We start from the raw sequence: 23639 nt of genomic DNA, 5'->3' as shown, positions 1-23639 counted from the left end.
GAATCCACGTTGACTCTTGTCTGTTTGTGATCCATGTTAGCATGTTGCAGATTTGGGCAGACCAGTAGTACAATTGAACGGAAGGGCAAGACCACCCTTAGATTCAGGTTTCGATAAAGTGGAAAACTTGATCCTAGGTTTTTGAATGCCCCATATAAATTTGGTGATGCTTTGGTTAGTTGTTTTGAAAAAGGAAACTGGGAGATCGCATGGGAGCAACTGAAATAAGTAGTTTAGTCTAGGGAGGATAAGTAGTTTAGTCTAGGATTCTTCCCAAGCTAATTGGGAGGGAGATCCAGGTTTGGAGATCGTTCTTGGTTCGATCCAGGAGTGGAAGATAATTTTCCTTGAAAAGGCAATTCAGATCTGGTGTTATGAAGATCCCAACGTATTGAAACCCCTGTGTTTTCCATTGGAAAGGACATAGTGTCTTCATAGAGCTGGTGAGTGTAATATTGAGAGGGCAGACAGTGGATTTGTTCAAATTGATCTTATAACCTGAAAACTTGCCATACTGAGCAATTGTGCCTAAAATGAGAGGGAGGGATTTCTCAGGGTTGGATATGTAGAGCAAGACATCATCCGCGTGAAGCGAAATCTTGTGCTGCACGCCGCCTGCAGAAACACCCATAATACTTGGATTGCTCCTTATCAGCTCTGCCAGAGGCTCCGCTCCCAACAAGTAGAGTAGGGGGGACAGCGAGCACCCTTGTCTTGTGCCCCGTTCCAGAGGGAATCTGTCAGAGTTCAGTCCATTAGCAGTCACCATGGCATTTGGATGAGAGTATAGTGATTTGATCCATTTAATAAAATTTGGGCCCATATTGAACTTTTCTAAGACTGAAAACAGAAAGCTCCACTCCATCCTGTCAAACGCCTTCTCAGCATCCAGTGAAGCCAGCAGGACAGGGGTCTTCTGTGCGTTTACTTGATCAATAATATCAAAAAGACAGCGAATGTTATCAGAAGAGTATCTGTCTCTAATAAATCCAGTTTGGTTCGCTTTTATTATTTTGGGAAGAAGAGTGTTTAGTCTTTTGGCGAGCAATTTGGTAATTATTTTATAGTCGAGCAGGATAGGGGGTCCTTGTCCTTTTTTAGCAACACTGTAATGCGAGTTGTGTGCATTGATTCTGGGAGAACTCTGTTTTTGCAAAAATCCTCCAGCATTGGCATGAAGATAGGGATGAGCTGGGGCCAAAAAGCTTTGTAGAACTCTCTGGGGTATCCATCTGGGCCTGGGGACTTATTAGGTGGCATGGAGGTAATTGCCTCCAGGATCTCCTCAGGAGTGAAGGGGGAGTTGAGATCTTCTTGGTCGGTTTCTGATAGTTTAGGTAGCGAGATTCCCTCTAGGAAAGAGTGCAGTTCTGCCTCTGTGTGTTTTCTCTCAGAGGTATATAGTTTGCAGTAAAAATCATGAAAAGTTAAATGGATCTTTTTTGGGTCATATGTGACCTCGTCCTCTTCTGTTCGGATAGCCATGATTGTACGCTCTGACTGCTCCTTTTTTAATTGGTAAGCAAGCAATCTACTGGGCCTATTGCTATACTCATGGTATTTCTGTTTAGTAAAGAAAACTTCTTTTTTTATCTCCCGAGTGTAGTCCAAATTCAGTTTGGCTTTGGCTGCTTTAAGATGACTCCAGGAGGTGCTGTCTGGGGAATGTTTACGTATTTTTTCACAGCATTCAAGCTCCCTCTCAAGATTTAGCCTGTGTGCTTCCATTGCTTTTTTCTTAGAGGAAGCATATGCAATTAGTTGACCTCTTAGTGTGGCTTTAGCTTTGTTTGATAACATGGAGGTGTTGAATTTCCAGCTCTTTGACCTCGGGATGTTTTTGCAGAGGTTAAAGCGGAGGTGGACAAAGGCGTGATCTGAAAGTGCTATGGGTCCGATTGTACATGTGGCTGAATTTATGAAACTCTTTGGGATAAAAATGTAATCTATACGGGAGTAGGTGTTATGGACATTAGAGTAGTATGTATAGTCCATAGATGAGCTATTATTCTCTCTCCAGATATCAGTCCCATCTCTTTAGTAAGAGAGTTCAACATCTTTGCAGATCCAGGATTTGTGGTGGGGACTTGAGATGATTTGTCTAGGGTTGGGTTAAGGGTACAATTAAAATCTCCGGCCACCACGCCAAAGGAAACACAATGCTCATTGATCAGGGTTATCATTTTTGACATGAAGGCAGGAGTATCTGTGTTAGGGCGTATATGTTTAAGATAGTAATTGGTTGACCATATAGTGACCCAGTTATCAAAATAAATCTCCCCTCCGGATCAGATATGTTTTTGTCAATTATGAATGGAACATTTTTATGGCTAAGTATGGCTGTGCCTCTACTGTTTGATTTGAAAGATGAGAAATACACCTGTCCCACCCAAGTGGAGTTTGGCATGTTCAGCATCACAGTGGTGTGTCTCTTGTAATAGCGCGATGTCTGCTTTTTCCTTTTTTAGAGCACATAGTATTTTTTTCCGTTTTATTGCATGACCTAGACCATGGCAGTTCCATGTCAATAGATTTAAGGTACTAGTCATCGTCATCGAACAGTAATCGAACTTTAGTGAAAGTCATCGCTGGGTAAAAGTGGATAGTAGTTACATCTGCAGTCACATAAAAGGAAAATAAATGGTGTACATAAAATAATAATCTCTGAACACCCCAGCCGAGTTCCCAAACAACTCGACACATCCCGTTGGATCTATTACCCCCCCCCCCTCTCAGTCTCAATTCTGTGTTCCGGAAAAAAAAAAAAAACGGGAACAGTTAGCAACGCACAACGTCTCCCTCTCCCCACCAAAGAAATGCCTCATCCTCTCCACCCCGCATTGAGTAAATGACACAGTAGCCCCCATCCAGACCACACTAAAAGAGGGAGAAAAATAAAATCAATAGCCCAGCCTACATCTACCTCCCCTAAGGTACATAGGGAACCACAAGTAATAATAGCAACAAAAAAACAGGGTGAAACATTAGTAGGCCTTGGTTAGGCTATAGAGCCCATCCCTGTCAGCTAAAGGAAAATAAATATAAATTGGACGGCTATAATGACATTTAGCGGGTGGGTCTTTGGATATCGGCTATATGTTGTCTTAGTCGCTCTGGATAAGAGCGTCTGCTAAATGACTTAAATGTAATGTAATGTAATGTAATGTTACCTCCTTTAGTAATGGCATTAATCGCATTTAGTCATTGGTCCGTTTCTCATTGACCAGGATTGTCTTTCAAAAAACGTTTTGCCTCTTCGGGAATTTTGAAGTGTCGCAAGGCTCCTTGGTGAAGAATCCTGAGCTCGTTTGGGTATTTGAATCCCCTGAAGATGCCTCAGTCAATTGGGTATTTCTTCACTTCGTCAAACTCTCGGCGCTTTCGGCGTATTCCAGCTGACAGGTCCTGGTGTAAAGCGAGTTTGGCGTTTCCCACTGTGATGGTGTTGTTTTTCGCCGCTTGTAGGACTCGTTCCTTGTCTGTGAATCTCAGGAAACGTATGGTGATTGGGCGCGGTGGTTGTCTGGCTGCTGGTGGGGGCCTCGGTGCTCGGTGAGCTCTCTCGAGTTCTATGGGCCTGTTGGTGGACAGGTGGAGCCACTCGGGAAGTTTGTCTTGCAGGTAGCGGATCAGTGGCATGTTTCCTTCTTCTTTTTCACCCAGATTGAATAGAACATAATTATTCCTTCGCCCCCTGTTTTCCAGGTCCTCTGTTTTCTCTTCCAGATGCTCTATTTTCTTTTTAGCAGATCCTATTGTTTCCATGGCATCTGTCAATAAGTTTTCCATGGATATGGTTATCTTGTTATTGATGTCAGGCAAAGCGTTTTCCAGGATTGTCACCTTGCCCCCTATCGCACTGAGCTGAGAGTTAATGGCATCTAATTTAGTGTTTAGTTCTGTACGTTGGGATCTCAACTCAGAAAGGATGTCTTCGACAGAGTGCGAGGTTGGCATTCGCTGTGCCTCGGGGGGGGAGCGGGTCCTCTTGCTCCTGGCTAGTGGCGCTGGCTTTTTCTGAAGCTAACTTCTTCTTGGAGGCTTTTTCCGTCGCTAATGCTCGAGTCCGGGTAAAAATGTCACCTGTCGTGTCACCTTTTGTAGCCACCATGACTTTTTTTTACTAAAGCTAAATGAGTTTGAACTTGGAGTGGAGGTATTATTAGGAATTGGAAACTACTTGTGCGGAGCTCTTAGTTAATGCGGCCATATCGTTCAAGGGTCACGTGATCCCCCCCCAAGTTCTGCTTTTCTGATGTGTCAAATACTTATGTCATGCAATAAAATGCAAATTAATTACTTACAAATCATACAATGTGATTTTATGGATTTTTGTTTTAGATTCAGTCTCTCACAGTTAAAGTGTACCTATGATAATTATTTCAGACCTCTACATGCTTTGTAAGTAGGAAAACCTGCAAAATCGGCAGTGTATCAAATACTTGTTCTCCCCACTGTACATGCCCGTCTGAAGTTTGCCAATGAACATCTGAATGATTCAGAGGACAACTGGGTGAAAGTGTTGTGGTCAGATGAGACCAAAATGGAGCTCTTTGGCATCAACACAACTCGCCATGTTTGGAGGGGGATTTTTTATTTATTTTTTAAACCTTTATTTAACTAGGCAAGTCAGTTAAGAACAAATTCTTATTTTTTTAGTGCTGTCTATGACCCCAAGAACACCATCCCCACCGTCAAACATGAAGGTGGAAACATTATGCTTTGGGAGTGTTTTTCTGCCAAGGGGACAGGACAACTTCACCACATCAAAGGGACAATGGACGGGGCCATGTACCGTCAAATCCTGGGTGAGAACCTCCTTCCCTCAGCCAGGGCATTGAAAGTGGGTCGTGGATGGGTATTCCAGCATGACAATGACCCAAAACACACGGCCAAGGCAACAAAAGAGTGGCTCAAGAAGAAGCACATTAAGGTCCTGGAGTGGCCTAGCCAGTCTCCAGACCTTAATCCCATAGACAATCTGTGGAAGGAGCTGAAAGTTCAAGTTGCCAAACGTCAGCCGTGAAACCTTAATGACTTGGAGAAGATCTGCAAAGAGGAGTGGGACAAAATCCCTCCTGTGATGTGTGCAAACCTGGTGGCCAACTACAAGAAATGTCTGACCTCTGTGATTGCCAAGGGTTTTGCCACCAAGTACTAAGTCATGTTTTGCAGAGGGGTCAAATACTTATTTCCCTCATTAAAATGCAAATCAATTTATAACATTTTTTACATGCGTTTTTCTTGATTTTTTTGTTGTATTCTGTTTCTCACTGTTCAAATAAACCTATCATTAAAATTATAGACCGATGATTTCTTTGTGGGCAAACGAACAAAATCACCAGGGGATCAAATACTTTTTTTCCCTCACTGTAGGTAGGTAGACAGGTAGGCAGACAGGTAGTTAGGCAGACAGTAGGTAGGTAGACAGGTAGGCAGACAGGTAGTTAGGCATACAGTAGGTAGGCAGACAGGTAGGTAGTTAGGTAGGTAGGGAGCAAGGAATGTAGGTAGGTGGTCCGACAGATAGGTAGGTAGGTTGGTTAGGTAGACAGGTAGGTAGACAGGTAGGTAGGTAGGTAGACAGGTAGGTAGACAGGTAGGTAGAAAGGCATGTAGGTAGGTAGGTAGGTAGGCAGGCAGGCAGGCAGGCAGGCAGGCAGGCAGGCAGGCAGGCAGGCAGGCAGGCAGGCAGGCAGGCAGGCAGGCAGGCAGGCAGGCAGGCAGGTAGGTATGCAGACAGGTAGGTAGGTAGGTAGTTAGGCAGGCAGGCAGGCAGGTAGGTAGGTACAAAGGCATGTAGGTAGGTATGCAGACAGATAGTTAGGTAGGTATGTATGCAGACAGGTAGGTAGGTATGTATGCAGACAGGTAGGTAGGTATGTATGCAGACAGGTAGGTAGGTAGGTAGGTAGGTAGGTAGGTAGGTAGGTAGGTAGGTAGGTAGGTAGGTAGGTAGGTAGGTAGGTAGGTAGGTAGGCAGGCAGGCAGGCTGGCAGGCAGGCAGGCAGGCAGGCAGGATGATATATGAAGGACAGGTAGGTAGCCCTCCAGCACTGTGTGTGTAGGCAATGACCCCGATTATGACTGAAAGTCACAGAGTTCAAGGGTAAAAGCCTAAATCACCCCTAGGAATGTTAAAGAGAAGGTCTCAATCATGTTAATTTATCCCAAAATACTCAAGACTAGAGTTGGGCAGTATAATGTATATACCGTATCCCGGGGTGTTTTGAAATACCCTCTGTGTAATTTTCCAATAACGTCAATATAGTTCTTGTTTTCTAAATGTGATTATTTGTACTTTTTAAGTAAATACCTGCAGTCAACTTGTGTACTAAGTAATAGATGAAGCAGATTGCGTAATTTTTCATTATGATGCATACTGGTACTAGTTTCTCATACAGCTGTTTTAGTAAGTCATGTGTGATTATTTACAAAAAAGCACAACGAGCAAAACAGATGCTTTGTGAGGTGAGTCACTCCTGCAGCGCAATTTACAGTGTCTTCAGAAAGTATTCATACCCCTTGACTTATTCCACATTTTGTTGTGTTAGTCTAATTTCAAAATGGATTCAATAGAAAAAATGCCTTATCAATCTACACACAATAACAACAAAGTGAAAACATGTTTCAATTCTCATCACAATTCTCTCTATATGGTATAGTTTCTGCTCTGACATGCACTGTCAACTGTGCGACCTTATACAGACAAAGTGTGTTTCTTTTTAAATCATGTCCAAACAATTGACTTGGCCACAGGTGGGCTCCAATTAAGTTATTGTGACATCTCAAGGATGATCAAAGGAAATTGGATGCACTTGAACACAATTTGGAGTGTAATAACAAACAGGTGTAAATTGGATATTTCTGTATTTCATCTTAAATAAATCAGCAAACATTTCTAAAAACATGTTTCCACTTTGTTATTATGGGGTATTGTGATGTCATTGTGGGGTATTGTGATGTCATTATGGGGTATTGTGATGTCATTATGGGGTATTGTGATGTCATTATGGGGTAATGTGTGTAGATGGACGATTATATATATTTTTCTACCATTTTGAATTCAGGCTGTAACAAAGAAAAATGTGAAATAAGGGGTATGAATACTTTCTGAAGACACTAAGTAAGGCGACGAAGTTACAAGAAAATCACTGCAATTTTTTGCCAGCTATATATCTTATTCAATTAACTATGTAAGATTTGCCAAATAAATTCTCTCCAGCTGTGTTTTGCTAACTTGCTAATGTTAACTAAGATGTTTGGTGCAGTATATCAAGTGAAAATGTGTACGAAAGCTAGTTGTCTATCGTTGAATAACAAAAAACACTTAATTGAAGAATCTCTACTGTTGACCAAACATAGACGAAGGGCCGTAGACTTCGGCAACCGAACTTCGGCTTGCCTCAAGATTTTTTCGTACATATGGAAAAAAAACAGAACACCAAAACAAAAACGTCACAATTTTGTAATAAGCTTTAGTAGTTAATGTTTGCATTTGATCGTTAGCATTTACCTAGCATTCACTATGGGAATTCCTTAGTACTTGTTAGCATTTCTTTAGCATTCTGGTAACTGACGTTTTATACAAACTTTTTTGACGTTAGAAAAAAATGTTTGCCCCTTGTGTGCACTGCCAGTAATACTGTATATCCCAGAATTGCACAGGCACGGTATGAAGGTATGTAAATCTGGATACCATCCAATCCTACTCAAGACGCAGCAGGTATACGAATTGTTGAAGCAGAGACTTTAAATAAATGCAGTAAATAGACATTCCTTAGCCAGCAGACAAGGGGCAGTCTGTCTCTCTAGGGCCATGTTGGGGGAGTGTGTGTGTTTCTCAACTGAGTCAGGTGTGCGTGATTCAACTGAACAAGACAACGGGATCAGATTTCTTTAACTATATTCTGGTAGCCACATCAACAACATGAAATTAAAGTTTGATACGATAGTAACAGTGATACAGCTCAGACAGACAGGATGTTCACTCGGACAGTTAGACACACAGTGAGTCAGTACGGAGTGAAGTGTGTCCATCTTACTCACCTGAAGGAGCCGTACTCTGGTGGAGGCTGGTAGCGGACGTGTGGCACCTCGTTCCTGCCCTGGTCCCTGGGCCGATGCTCCTGGTAATAGTGCCCTCCTTGCTCCTGATGCTGCGGCTGCTGTTTGGAAGGGGAGCCCATGTTCTTGAAGGGGTAGTCAGGTGGGGGGGCCCCGATGCTGGCCTGAGGGCTTGTAGTAATCCCCCGGGGGACCTGGAGGGGGAAGCTGGGGGGAAAGGGGGGCACTGGTGATGGGGGCGTGGGCCTTCACCCCGCTGGTGGCCAACGAGAGCTGCATGAGGCGCTCGGAGAGGGAACGTACGTGACCCTGCTTCAGGTCCTTGAGTCCGTCGTCCTGATGCACTTTCCCCCCCGGTGCTCAGCCGCTGCACCGTTGGACGCCCCTCCGTACGCACCTTGCCGTTGTTGGTTGCAGCTGTCACGTAAAACGCAGTGCCCACTGACGGAGGCAACTGTTGTTGTTGTTGATGTTGGTGTTGTTGATGTTGCTGGTGGTGCGGGTGGCCCCGGAAATACTGCGACTGCACCTTGGCCTCCTCGTAGGTGGGTAAGTCCTCGGGGTTGGGACCCTGGCTGCTCCCTCCCCCACCACCACTCATTCCTCCTCCTCCACTACTACCCCCGCCGCGGGAGCCCAGCTTCTCCACGCCACTGTCTGCCTGCAGCTCCTGTCCCTGAGGCTCCTGCCGGGCGATATGGGGCACCATAGAGTCGTGCCGTTCATCGTTGGGCCCTCCATGGCCTGGGTAGCCCCCGCTCACCCCACCCTCCTGCTGCTGCCTCTGCTGCTGCTGTTGATGTTGCTGCTGTTGCTGCATGGCCAGCTGGTAGTTGCGTCCCTCACCATAGCGCATCTGCTCCTGTAAGAGTCGCTGCAGGACGGTGTTGTTGCTGCCGTTGCTGGACGCTTCGTCGGCCACCGGCCTCATTTCAGTTTCCCGAAGACCACGCACCTCATGGAAAGATGAGCTGCGCCCGCGATCGATGTTCCCTGGGAGAGGGTAGGGTGGGACGAAGGAGAGTGGGTGAGGTGAGGAGGGGGATGAGTGGAGAAAGGATTGAAGAGAGGGGTTGAGATGGAGAGAGGGTGAAAACAGGGTGGGGAGAGATGGAGAGGGGGAAAAGAAGGGAGAAATGTGGGGGGTAATAGAGGAGACAAAGTCAGAGAACACACAAGCCCTTTACCAACGACCCCTAACACTCATCATGAGAGTCATAGCTGAGCATACTGAACACTAGACATGAGTGATGTTAAGGTGAAACACATAATGGAGATGAAAACAATGACAAAGGGACTGAACCACCACTATGCTCTGAGAAACGTAAAGAAGACGTGAACCCCTCCTGCAACTACTCAAGAGGTAGTTCAGACCAAACCAGAAAAAAGCATATCAAACCAAAACTCTTAACACTCTGACAGCTGGGTAGCATTGGAGGGGTTATTATCGGTTTTAAAGGCCAAATCTGGTGCTTACAAGTGCCGGTTTCTAAGGCCTTTTGGAGCCAAACTACAAATATGACACCATAGTCAGCAGAAATACTGATTTATAGTCAGGCCAAATTGGTCACCCAAACCAACCGATTACATGGTACTTAATCCCAGAGTCAGAGCGTTTAGGACCACCCAGGTGTGTATACTGTAACCCCACTCCCCTTGTGCAGGACAGGAGAGAACATCTGATTATTACTGTCAACATGCAGTGTGCACTACTATCGTCGAAATGAATCATGACCATTTTTACACACCCAACTATTTTTATCATTACCCGGCAGATAATTTGCAAAATGATTGATTCAAAAATCAAAACTCTTTTATCCCAAGCTAGACATGTGATTGGTAGACATATGACAATCATACAGTAGGGGAAGGCACATGTGTTTTAGTAAAAACATACAAAGTCAAAGTAGAAACCACCCAGGGCATGTTAGCCGTGAATTAGCTAACATGCCTGCAGGTCTAAATCAAACACACTCATTTCCAGAGAGTGTAAATTTATACTTTAACTACATCCAATAAAAAGCCACAAGCAAGTGTTACACTTAAAGGGCTTCACTAGGTTTAGGAGTTCTTTTGAAACTGACTTCCTCAATGTTTTGGGGGTGGGATTTCAAACTGGGTTCTATGGAGTGGTTTCCACTGACAACCTTGAATGCCATTAAAGAGAAATGGTGGTTAAAGATAAAGAGGCACCATCTACAAAGTAATGAAGAAGGTGAAATTATTACATCTATTGCTTTCTGATATTCTTCTCATTCTCAAGGAGGATGAAGCTTTTTTCCGAAACATCTGTGGTAAATAAATATATATAAAAAAGTCAGCTTTGGGGTCATCCACACGCAGGGTTCTCTTCCAAGTCGAAGAAGGAAAAGAGAGAGAAAAAATGAATGTCACAATGGTAGTATACTCTCCCCGACATACTTCGACTGCTATTTCCTGCCGCTCTTCCCCCAAATCTTCTCCTTTCTGACTCCCCCTCTTCAGAACCAACTAGTACCAACAAGGACAATGGACAAATGGAGGATGGAACAGAAACAAAACAAAAACACACAACTGAAAATAAATGTGGAGACAAATGGAGGATCCACTGGTATGACAGAGGGAATTGTTTTGACTAGGCGAGACACAGTGACTTATGGGTTGTTTAAAGGCTGCTGCCTGCCTGCCTGCCTGCCACACAGAGAAAGCAGGGAATCTGACAGGCAGGCAGCACACTGGACCCCGAGCAGGCGTTTCACATAGTAGTCCCTACTCTGTACAAATGCTACATTATGAAATGACATTGGCATTCAGAATCGTCTACTTCTATTCAATCAAATTCAATAAGTGGTAAAACTACTACTGTGCCAGCAGAAATGTTAGGTTGCTTGAAATCAAAACTCAGTCATACCGTACTGGCTTGTTTAAAATCTGCTCAATAACTTTTCCTCTACCCCCCACCTCTGTGATTTCATAACCCCTGCATTTCAGTTGAATGCATTCAGTTGCACAACTGACTAGGCATCTCCTTTCCCTTCCCTTCTATATCTCCCTAGACGTATCCGACTCCCTCCCCCTGGTCACCTACCTGTGTGGCTGCTCTCACCGCACTCCTCCGGCACCGCTCTGACTAGGCTCTGCTGCTCATGGTGCTGCCGCTGTTGGCAGGTATCGAGATGGGTGTCTCCAGGGGGTCCGGTGGGGGTCTCCTCCTGGTCCTGTAGCGTCACCAGTTCCAACACATAGAGGCGCTGGTCCACGTCGCTTAGCCCCAGTCACTCTGCAACAGGAAGAGCCACTCTCAACCAACCAACCTTAACAATGGGGGTGGGGTCCGGTATGCACGGCCGCAGGAGCCGCACAGGGGAAGAGGAGGGGCGGGGATTTTGGGAATGTAAAATAGGGGACACTTTCAGTGAAGTCTTTTCCTCTTCTGGTTCGGCTCTGAGCAGAGAGCGAGGGCCAGAGTGAGCCTTGCAACATACAGCTGTGTGAATGTCTGGGCAGGTTGTGGGAAGTAGGGGTGTGTGTGTTCAGTGTTGTGATTGTGTGTGTGTGTTTGTTTTCAGTATGTGTGTGCACACGCACCTGTGTGTGTGTGTGTGTGTGTGTGTGTGTGTGTGTGTGTGTGTGTGTGTGTGTGTGTGTGTGTGTGTGTGTGTGTGTGTGTGTGTGTGTGTGTGTGTGTGTGTGTGTGTGTGTGTGTGTGTGTGTGTGTGTGGGTCGGCCTTTCGCTGGAATCAAACACAGGATGTGAGGATGTGTAGGGTTCAATCAGAACAGAGAGAGAATGGAGAGCTGAGCTGCTCTTGACAAAACAAGACAACTCCCATCTCTGTGTGAACCAGAGGTGATTTTCTGGACACAATCTTTCCTGGCGACGTTACCGAACATTGGTGTTATTGTGAAACAAAGTTTGGAGTCGGCAGACTCAGCCACAGAAAAGCAGTTACAGCTAAAACAAGAGTTCAAGTGCTTGAAACAACAACATTGAAAGAAAATGTCAGATTAAATGTTCTTCACTCTCTGTCAAAAGACGTTTGGAATTGGGTGAAATCCCGGGGATAGTAGAATCCATTTCTGTTGATGTTTGACTGACTCGGTAGCCATACAGCGCACACACATGCACATACACGCGCACACACACACACACACACTCACACATACATGCACACACCGACACGCACACCACCCTTCCTCTAACACAGCGAGAGCAAGCTTTGGATTCTCACCCCCCCCCCCCCTCCCCCCACAAAGACACATACAGTACATACATTTGCAAAAACACATACAGTACCAGTCAAAAGTTTGGACACACCAACTCATTCAAGTTTGTTTCTGTTGAATAATAGTGAAAACATCAGAACTGAAATAACACATATGGAATGATGTAGTAACCAAAAAAGTGTTAAACAAATCAAAATATATTTTAGATTCTTCATAGTAGCCACCCTTTATCTTGATGATAGCTTTGCATTCTCTCAACCAGCTACACCTGGAATGCTTTTCCCACAGTCTTGAATGAGGTCCCACATATGCTGAGCACTTGTTGGCTGCTTTTCCTTCACTGCAGTTCAACTCACCTCAAACCATCTAAATTGGGTTAAAGTTGGGGGATTGTGGAGGCCAGGTCATCTGATGCAGCATTCCATCACTTTCCTTCTTGGTCAAATAGCCCTTACACAGCCTGGAGGTGTGTTGGGTCATTGTCCCGTTGAAAAACAAATGATAGTCCCACTAAGCGCAAACCAGATGGGATTGCGTATCACTGCAGAATGCTGTGGTAGCCATGATGGTTAAGTGTGCCTTAAACTCTAAATAAATCACAGACAGTGTTACCAGCAAAGCACCCCCACACCATCACACCTCCTCCTCCATGCTTTTCAGTGGGAACCACACATACAGTGATCATCCGTTCACCTACTCTGCATTTCACAAATATACCGCGGATGGAACTAAAAATCTCAATTTTGGAGTCATCAGTCCAAAGGACAAATTTCCACCTGTCTAATGTCCATTGCTCGTGTTTCTTGGCCCAAGAAAGTCTATTTTTCTTATTGGTGTCCTTTACTAGTGGTTTCTTAGCAGCAATTCAACCATGAAGGTCTCTGAACAGTTAATGTTGAGATGTGTCTGTTACTTCAAATCTGTGAAGCATTTCTTTAGGCTGCAATTTCTGAGGCTGGTAACTCTAATGAACTTATTGTCATGTTTTGTCATTGATTATCATGTCTTGTCTCTGTGCTTTCCTTCTATTCATTTCCCTCTGCTGGTCTTATTAGGTTCTTTCCCTCTTTCTATCCCTCTCTCTCCTCCTCCCTCTCTCGCTCTCTCTCTATCGTTCCGTTCCTGCTCCCAGCTGTTCCTCATTCTCCTAACTACCTCATTTACTCTTTTCACACCTGTCACCTTGCCCTCTGATTAGAGTCCCTATTTCTCCCTCTGTTTTCCGCTTCTGTCCTTGTCGGATCCTTGTATGATGTTCGCTGTTCTGTGTCCTTGTTCCGCCCTGTCGTGTTTTACCTTCTTCAGATGCTGCGTGTGAGCAGGTGTCATTGTCAGCTACGGCCGATGCCTTCCCGAAGCGACCTGCAGTCTGTGGTCGCGTCTCCAGTCATTCCTCTCTATTGACGAGTGGATTTCAGTTTTCCTGTTTTTGCTTTCACCTAGATAATATCCAGGATTATCGCTTTTGTCTAAGACTGGAATAAAGACTCTGTTTTCGTTAAGTCGCTTTTGGGTCCTCATTCACCTGCATAACAGAAGGATCCGACCAAGAATGGACCCAGCGACTACGGATTCTCGCAACACTGCCGTCGAGATCCAGGGAGCAATGCTCGGCAGACACGAGCAGGAATTGTCTGCTGCTCGTCATGCCGTTGAGACCCTGGCCGCTCAGGTTTCTGACCTCTCAGGACAGTTTCAGAGTCTTCGTCTCGTGCCACCAGCTACTTCCTGGTCTTCCGAGTCTCCGGAACCTAGGGTTAATAACCCACCATGTTACTCTGGGCAGCCCACTGAGTGCCGCTCCTTTCTCACCCAGTGTGATATTGTGTTCTCTCTCCAACCCAACACATACTCAAGAGAGAGAGCTCGGATCGCTTACATCATTTCACTCCTTACTGGTCGGGCTCGGGAGTGGGGCACAGCTATCTGGGAGGCAAGGGCTGAGTGTTCTAACAATTATCTGAACTTTAAAGAGGAGATGGTACGGGTTTTTGATCGTTCAGTTTTTGGTAAGGAGGCTTCCAGGGCCCTGGCTTCCCTATGTCAAGGTGATCGATCCATAACGGATTACTCTATAGAGTTTCGCACTCTTGCTGCCTCCAGTGACTGGAACGAGCCGGCGTTGCTCGCTCGTTTTCTGGAGGGACTCCACGCGGAGGTTAAAGATGAGATTCTCTCCCGGGAGGTTCCTTCCAGCGTGGACTCTTTGATTGCACTCGCCAGAATGACGGGTAGATCTTCGTCACCGAGCTCGTGGAAGAGAGCTCGCGTTAACGGTGTTCCCCCTCTCCGCATCTCAACCATCTCCTCCCTCCGGCTCAGAGACTGAGCCCATGCAGCTGGGAGGTATTCGCATCTTGACTAAGGAGAGGGAACGGAGGATCACCAACCGCCTTTGCCTCTATTGCGGTTCTGCTGGACATTTTGTCATTTCATGTCCAGTAAAAGCCAGAGCTCATCAGTAAGCGGAGGGCTACTGGTGAGCGCTACTACTCAGGTCTCTCCATCAAGATCCTGTACTACCTTGTCGGTCCATCTACGCTGGACCGGTTCGGCTGCTTCCTGCAGTGGGTCATCCCTGGCTAGTATGTCATAATCCTTCTATTAATTGGTCTAGTAATTCTATCCTATCCTGGAACGTTTCTTGTCATGTGAAGTGTTTAATGTCTGCTATCCCTCCTGTTTCTTCTGTCCCCTCTTCTCAGGAGGAACCTGGTGATTTGACAGGAGTGCCGGAGGAATATCATGATCTGCGCACGGTCTTCAGTCGGTCCAGAGCCAACTCCCTTCCTCCTCACCGGTCATATGATTGTTGTATTGATCTCCTTCCGGGGACCAATCCCCCTCGGGGTAGACTATACTCTCTGTCGGCTCCCGAACGTAAGGCTCTCGAGGATTATTTGTCTGTTTCTCTCGACACCGGTACCGTGGTGCCTTCTTCCTGTCCCGCCGGAGCGGGGTATTTTTTTGTTAAGAAGAAGGACGGTACTCTGCGCCCCTGCGTGGATTATCGAGGTCTGAATTACATAACGGTTAAGAATCGTTATCCGCTTCCCCTTATGTCGTCAGCCTTCAAAATTCTGCAGGGAGCCAGGTTCTTTACTAAGTTGGACCTTCGTAACGCTTACCATCTCGTGCACATCAGAGAGGGGGACGAGTGGAAAACGGCATTTAACACTCCGTTAGGGCATTTTGAATACCGGGTTCTGCCGTTCGGTCTCGCTAATGCTCCAGCTGTCTTTCAGGCATTAGTTAATGATGTACTGAGAGACATGCTGAATATCTTTGTTTTCGTCTACCTTGACGATATCCTGATTTTTTCACCGTCACTCGAGATTCATGTTCAGCACGTTCGACGTGTACTCCAGCGCCTTTTAGAGAATTGTCTCTACGTGAAGGCTGAGAAGTGCGCCTTTCATGTCTCCTCTGTCACATTTCTCGGTTCTGTTATTTCCGCTGAAGGCATTCAGATGGATCCCGCTAAGGTCCAGGCTGTCAGTGATTGGCCCGTTCCAAAGTCACGTGTCGAGTTGCAGCGCTTTCTAGGTTTCGCTAATTTCTATCGGCGTTTCATTCGTAATTTCGGTCAAGTTGCTGCCCCTCTCACAGCTCTTACTTCTGTCAAGACGTGCTTTAAGTGGTCCGGTTCCGCCCAGGGAGCTTTTGATCTCCTCAAGAAGCGTTTTACATCCGCTCCTATCCTTGTTACTCCTGACGTCACTAAACAATTCATTGTCGAGGTTGACGCTTCAGAGGTGGGCATGGGAGCCATTCTATCCCAGCGCTTCCATTCTGACGATAAGGTCCATCCTTGCGCTTATTTTTCTCATCGCCTGTCGCCATCGGAACGCAACTATGATGTGGGTAACCGTGAACTGCTTGCCATCCGCTTAGCCCTAGGCGAATGGCGACAGTGGTTGGAGGGGGCGACCGTTCCTTTTGTCGTTTGGACTGACCATAAGAACCTTGAGTACATCCGTTCTGCCAAACGACTTAATGCACGTCCAGCTCGTTGGGCGTTGTTTTTCGCTCGTTTCGAGTTCGTGATTTCTTATCGCCCGGGTAATAAGAACACCAAGCCTGATGCCTTATCCCGTCTCTTTAGTTCTTCTGTGGCTTCTACCAACCCCGAGGGGATTCTCCCTGAAGGGCGTGTTGTCGGGTTGACTGTCTGGGGAATTGAGAGACAGGTAAAGCAAGCACTCACTCACACTGCGTCGCCGCGCGCTTGTCCTAGTAACCTTCTTTTCGTTCCTGTCTCTACTCGTCTGGCTGTTCTTCAGTGGGCTCACTCTGCCAAGTTAGCTGGCCACCCCGGCGTTCGGGGTACGCTTGCTTCTATTCGCCAGCGGTTTTGGTGGCCTACTCAGGAGCGTGACACGCGCCGTTTCGTGGCTGCTTGTTCGGACTGCGCGCAGACTAAGTCAGGTAACTCTAGTCCTGCCGGTCGTCTCAGACCGCTTCCCATTCCTTCTCGACCATGGTCTCACATCGCCTTAGACTTTATTACCGGTCTGCCTTCGTCTGCGGGGAAGACTGTGATTCTTACGGTTGTCGATAGGTTCTCTAAGGCGGCACATTTCATTCCCCTCGCTAAGCTTCCTTCCGCTAAGGAGACGTCACAAATCATCATTGAGAATGTGTTCAGAATTCATGGCCTCCCGTTAGACGGCGTTTCAGACAGAGGCCCGCAATTCACGTCACAGTTTTGGAGGGAGTTCTGTCGTTTGATTGGTGCTTCCGTCAGTCTCTCTTCCGGTTTTCATCCCCAGTCTAACGGTCAAGCAGAAAGGGCCAATCAGACGATTGGTCGCATATTACGCAGCCTTTCTTTTCGAAACCCTGCGTCTTGGGCAGAACAGCTCCCCTGGGCAGAATACGCTCACAACTCGCTTCCTTCGTCTGCTACCGGGCTATCTCCGTTTCAGAGTAGTCTGGGGTACCAGCCTCCTCTGTTCTCGTCCCAGCTCGCCGAGTCCAGCGTTCCCTCCGCTCAGGCTTTTGTCCAACGTTGTGAGCGCACCCGGAGGAGGGTCAGGTCTGCACTTTGCCGTTACAGGGCGCAGACTGTGAGAGCCGCCGATAAACGTAGGATTAAGAGTCCTAGGTATTGTCGCGGTCAGAGAGTGTGGCTTTCCACTCGTAACCTTCCCCTTACGACAGCTTCTCGCAAGTTGACTCCGCGGTTCATTGGTCCGTTCCGTGTCTCTCAGGTCGTCAATCCTGTCGCTGTGCGACTGCTTCTTCCGCGACATCTTCGTCGCGTCCACCCTGTCTTCCATGTCTCCTGTGTCAAGCCTTTTCTTCGCGCCCCCGTTCGTCTTCCCTCCCCCCCCCCCCGTCCTTGTCGAGGGCGCACCTATTTACAAGGTACGGAAGATCATGGACATGCGTTCTCGGGGACGTGGTCACCAGTACTTAGTGGATTGGGAGGGTTATGGTCCTGAGGAGAGGAGTTGGGTTCCATCTCGGGACGTGCTGGACCGTTCGTTGATTGATGATTTCCTCCGTTGCCGCCAGGGTTCCTCCTCGAGTGCGCCAGGAGGCGCTCGGTGAGTGGGGGGGGTACTGTCATGTTTTGTCATTGATTATCATGTCTTGTCTCTGTGCTTTCCTTCTATTCATTTCCCTCTGCTGGTCTTATTAGGTTCTTTCCATCTTTCTATCCCTCTCTCTCCTCCTCCCTCTCTCCCTCTCTCGCTCTCTCTCTCTATCGTTCCGTTCCTGCTCCCAGCTGTTCCTCATTCTCCTAACTACCTCATTTACTCTTTTCACACCTGTCCCCTATTTTGCCCTCTGATTAGAGTCCCTATTTCTCCCTCTGTTTTCCGCTTCTGTCCTTGTCGGATCCTTGTATGATGTTCGCTGTTCTGTGTCCTTGTTCCGCCCTGTCGTGTTTTACCTTCTTCAGATGCTGCGTGTGAGCAGGTGTCATTGTCAGCTACGGCCGATGCCTTCCCGAAGCGACCTGCAGTCTGTGGTCGCGTCTCCAGTCATTCCTCTCTACTGACGAGTGGATTTCAGTTTTCCTGTTTTTGCTTTCACCTAGATAATATCCAGGATTATCGCTTTGGTCTAAGACTGTAATAAAGACTGTGTTTTCGTTAAGTCGCTTTTGGGTCCTCATTCACCTGCATAACACTTATCCTCTGCAGCAGAGGTAACTCTGGGCCTTCCTTTCCTGTGGCGGTCCTCATGAGAGCCAGTTTCATCATAGCGCTTGATGGCTTTTGCAACTGCACTTGAAGAAACTTTCAAAGTTCTATGACATTTCATTTCTCTTTGCTTATTTAAGATGTTCTTGCCATAATATGGACTTGGTCTTTTACCAAAAAGGTCTATCTTCTGTATACCACCCCTACCGTGTCACAACACAACTGATTGGCTCAAACGCATTAAGAAGGAAAGAAATTCCACAAATTTACTTTTAACAAGGCACACCTGTTAATTGAAAAGCAATCCAAATGACTATCTCATGAAGCTGGTTGAGAGAATGCCAAGAGTGTGAAAGTTATCATCAAGACAAAGGGTGGCTATTTTGAAGAATCTCAAATATATTTTGATTTGTTTAACACTTTTTTGGTTACTACATGATTTCATGTGTTATTTCATAGTTTTGATGTCGACACTATTATTCTACATTGTAGAAAATAGTAAAAGTAAAGAAAAAACATTGAATGAGTAGGAGAGTCCAAACTTTTTGACTGGTACTGTACATTCATGTGAAAACAAATGTAGACACACAATCACACTCTTGATAGGACAGTATGAGTAAGACAATCAGTATCACAACAAGGACTAATCACCCTCCCCTTTGAAAAATGACTTCCAGATGGTCCCGTCATACTCCCTCCCCTCCTCACCCGTCTCCCCCCATTTGCTGATGCTCAAATTGTAAGTTCCTTGACTGTTTCAAATAAACAGTTTATTCTGTAGCCAGAGCTAGCCACAGTGCATTCCGGTTGCTCCTCAGATAGAGGTCAAAGCCACTGGGACAAATTACAGGGAGACCTGTGTGTGTGTGTGTGTGTGTGCATGCTTGTGTGGGTATGTGGGTTATGTCAGCCAGCATACCTGAGCTAGCCTGGGTCTCAGCAGTACCTACAGAGCGCAGCTATGACATTCACCTCAACACTCACACGGTTTGAAATTCCACTATCAGGATTTGAGCAATAACATTCAATTTCATTGCTCACATCCATCCACCTAGTTTGAAATACCACTGCCATGATGTATCTCAACTGCAACTTCACACAAAGTATTAAAAAGGATCACATACCAAGGGAGCAGTAGGCTACAATGAAATATCATGAGATATTCCACAGAACCAAAACAATGCCAAGAGATCCAGCCTGCTTTGTTCAATCCAATTTTCCCACAGAGCAGCTCAGTAAAGCAGTTAACACTGCTCTCAGCTTGTACCTTCGTTCTGCAAGAGCTACCACGGCACACCTCTCTCTCTCTCGCTCTCTCTCTCCTCCTCCTTCCCTCCGACCCTCCCTCCCCCTCGTTCCAGCAGGTGGGGCTGCGATCGGGAGGACAGGTGAATCTGTAGGCCCTCCAGGATCTCGCCACACCCTCATACCAGAGCGCTGGCGTAACTGCTCCTTTACACCGTTTACCATTAGCCCGCCCAGCCACCTGCTGCTTCACCACACTCTTCCTCTTTAGAGAGGGCCTGCGCACACAGGTTCAGGTTTCCGCTGGTCCTAGATCAGTGAGTCATGGGCAGGCAGGCCCACAAAGTTGGAAGGGATGGGAAAGCTGTCCTGGAGTTAGTCAGTCTCTCTACAAAAACCATAAAGGGAGAGGGAAGAGAGAGAGGGAGGGAGACAGACAGACAAATAGAGTTTGAGTGTGAAAGAGAGAGAAAAAGAGAGTGAGTGGATTTGAGTGTAAGAGAGAAAGAGAACGTAATATAGCAAGACAACAGAACTCCCTCCCTCTCTCTGAGAGATCCATTTAATTAAAATGGCATCATTCATTGGTAGCCAGCCATGTTCTCAGTGGTAAAGGTTTATGACCAGTGTCACCTCAGTGAAACATACAGGTAACTGCCAAAATAAAAGGAACACCAACATAAAGTGTCTTAATAGGGCGTTGGGCACCACGAGCCAGAACAGCTTCAATGCACCTTGGCATAGATTCTACAAGTGTCTGGAAATCTATTGGAGCGACACGACACCATTCTTCCACGAGAAATTCCAGAATTTGGTGTTTTGCTGATGGTGGTGGAATAAGAGGTCTCTGGTGCTGATCCAGAATATCGCATAAGTGTTGTCCATGTCATATGGTTACATCGTTTTCATGCTCATAAAACCATTCCGTGACCACTGATGACATTTGAATGGGGGCGTTGTCATCCTATGGGGGCATAGTCATGGCAGCCTAAATAAATGCCAAAATAATGGCCTGCCCAGCATTTTTATATATGACCCTAAGCATGATGGGATGTTAATTGCTTAATTAACTCAGGAACCACACCTGTGTAGAAGCACCTGCCTTCAATATATACTGAACAGAATTATAAATGCAACATGCAACAATTTCAAATGTTCTACTGAGTTACAGTTCATATAAATCAGTCAATTGAAATACATTCATTAGAACCTAATCTATGGATTTCACATGAATACAGATATGCATTTGTTGGTCACAGATACCTTTAAAAAAAGGTAGGGGTGAGGATCAGAAAACCAGTCAGTATCTGGTGTGACCACCATTTGCTTCATGCAGCACGACATGTCCTTCGCATAGAGTTGATCAGGTTGTAGGTTGTTGACTGTGGAATGTTGTCCCACTCCTCTTCAATGTCTGTGCAAAGTTGCTGGATATTGGCGGGAACTGGAACGCGCTGTCGTACACGTCGATTCAGAGCATCCCAAACATGCTCAACGGGTGACGTCTGATGAGTATGCAGGCCATGGAAGAACTGTGATATTTTCAGCTTCCAGGAACTGTGTACAGATCCTTGCGACATGAGGCCGTGCATTCATGCTGAAACATGAAGTAATAGTGGTGGATGAATGGCACGACAATGGGCCTCAGGATCTCATCTCTGTGCATTCAAATTGTCATCGATAAAATGCAATTGTGTTCATTGTCCATAGCTTATGCCTGTCCATGCCATAACCCCACCGCCACTATGGGGTAAACTGTTGACATCAGCAAACAGCCATACACATGGTCTGTGGCTGTGAGGCCCGGTTGGATGTAATACCAAATTATCTAAAATTATGTTGGAGGCGGCTTTTGGTAGAGAAATTAACATTTAATTCTCTAGTAACAGCTCTGGTGGACATTCCTGCAGTCAGCATGCCAATTGCATGCTCCCTCAAAACTTGAGACATCTGTAGCATTGTGTTGTGTGACAAAACTGCACATTTTAGAGTGGCCTTTTATTGTCCCCAGCACAAGGTGCACCTGCATAATGATTATGCTGTTTAATCAGCTTCTTGATTTGCCACACCTTTCAGATGGATAGATTATCTTGGCAAAGGAGAAATACTAACAGCGGTGTAAACTCAGTTTTACACTCAATTTGAGCGTATGGAACATTTCTGGGATCTTTCATTTCAGCTCATGAAACATGGGACCAACACTTTACATGTTGCATTTGTATTTTTGTTCAGTGTATCCCTCGTTTACTCAGTTTTCCATTATTTTGGCAGTTACCTTTCTCTCATCTGAGTGAGTGAGGCCTTCAGCCTTTAGCCTGATGCCAGATCTGTGTAGAGAGACTGTTTCAAACTCTGCGCCCAGCTTCAGTCAGCAATTAACCGGGAGCTTTGAGATACGATGATATACAGTAGGAGCTAGCTATATCTATTATGAGCTGCTCTTTCATATTTTTAATGGCGCCAGAGGTTGCACTGTCTTATGTAAATATTTGCCTTCCATGTGCAAGTTTCCCAGCGCCCCTGCACACGGCCTGTTTATTCTTCTAAAACACCAGAGCGGGGTTAACAGCAGAGGGGGGGGGGACTTCCACAGGAAAGCAAGGAAGAACAAGACATTAAGAGTGGGATAGATGGGTAGAGACAGACAGACAGACAGACAGACAGACAGACAGACAGACAGACAGACAGACAGACAGACAGACAGACAGACAGACAGACAGACAGACAGACAGACAGACAGACAGACAGACAGACAGACAGACAGACAGACCGACAGACCGACAGACCGACAGACCGACAGACCGACAGACCGACAGACCGACAGACCGACAGACCGACAGACCGACAGACAGACAGACAGACCGACAGACCGACAGACAGACCGACCGACCGACCGACCGACCGACCGACCGACCGACCGACCGACCGACCGACATCCCCGGGCATTAAGGTTGACGTTCAGATCCTTTTCCCCTCAGGAGACATACTGCAGGATATACACACTGGGTCCTGAGAGTACCACACACACACACACATACATTTTTCCTTATACACACACACAGGGGTCCTGGGAGAACATAATACACTCCACCCCGGACACACATACCCCACCACAGACACACACACACATTTTCCCTGGAGGGTGACACTACAGGTTACTTACGGGGTCCTGAGAACCCATCACCCACCCCTAAATACACCACACACACACTATGTTTTCCCCAGGGGAACCATGAATAAGGGCAGTAGGTTAGATTAAGATGATTTACTGTCTATTCATACCAGGAATAGAGCCAGAGGCAGACATGGGTTCAAATACTATTTGAACTCTTTCAAATACTTCTAGCATTTGAATTAGCCTGACTGGACTGCCATGCAAGCAGAGTCTTCCATTGGTTTCACTGCAACAAAACCTCAATCAAGCAGCCAAAGTATTTGAAAATAATTTCAAAAGATTTTAAACCCAGCTCTGCCCAGAGTTGGGGGCTGGGAGACCAGGATGGTACGCAAACGCTTAACCCGCGTCACTCCCTTGAGCCTCATAAGAGTCCCAGTCACTTTTTCTCAGAGGGAACTCCCACACGGCTCCAAATACACATGTACAGTTGATGTCAGAAGTTTACATACACTTAGGTTGGAGTCATTAAAACTCGTTTTTCAACCACTCCACAAAATTCTTGTTAACAAACAATAGTTTTGGCTAGTCGGTTAGGACATCTACTTTGTGCATGACACAAGTCATTTTTCCAACAATTGTTTACAGACTATTGTTTCCAACAATTGTTTCCAGATTATTTCACTTATCATTCACTGTATCACAATTCCAGTGGGTCAGAAGTTTACATACACTAAGATGACTGTGCATTTAAACAGCTTGGAAAATTCCAGAAAATTATGTCATAGTTTAGAAGCTTCTGATTACTAATTGACATCATTTGAGACAATTGGAGGTGTACCTGTAGATGT

At 46.1% G+C, this 23639-nt stretch overlaps 1 pseudogene; it reads right to left on the bottom strand.

The window, feature by feature from the left end:
* LOC123990715 overlaps positions 1-23639 on the bottom strand; it is a 69467-nt pseudogene that overhangs the window by 34121 nt on the left and 11707 nt on the right.

This window comes from Oncorhynchus gorbuscha, linkage group LG02, assembly GCF_021184085.1.
Source record: "Oncorhynchus gorbuscha isolate QuinsamMale2020 ecotype Even-year linkage group LG02, OgorEven_v1.0, whole genome shotgun sequence".
Taxonomy (NCBI): Eukaryota; Metazoa; Chordata; class Actinopteri; order Salmoniformes; family Salmonidae; genus Oncorhynchus; species Oncorhynchus gorbuscha.
Note: the sequence above shows the minus strand (reverse complement) of the source record. Positions and strands in the feature narration are given on the sequence as shown.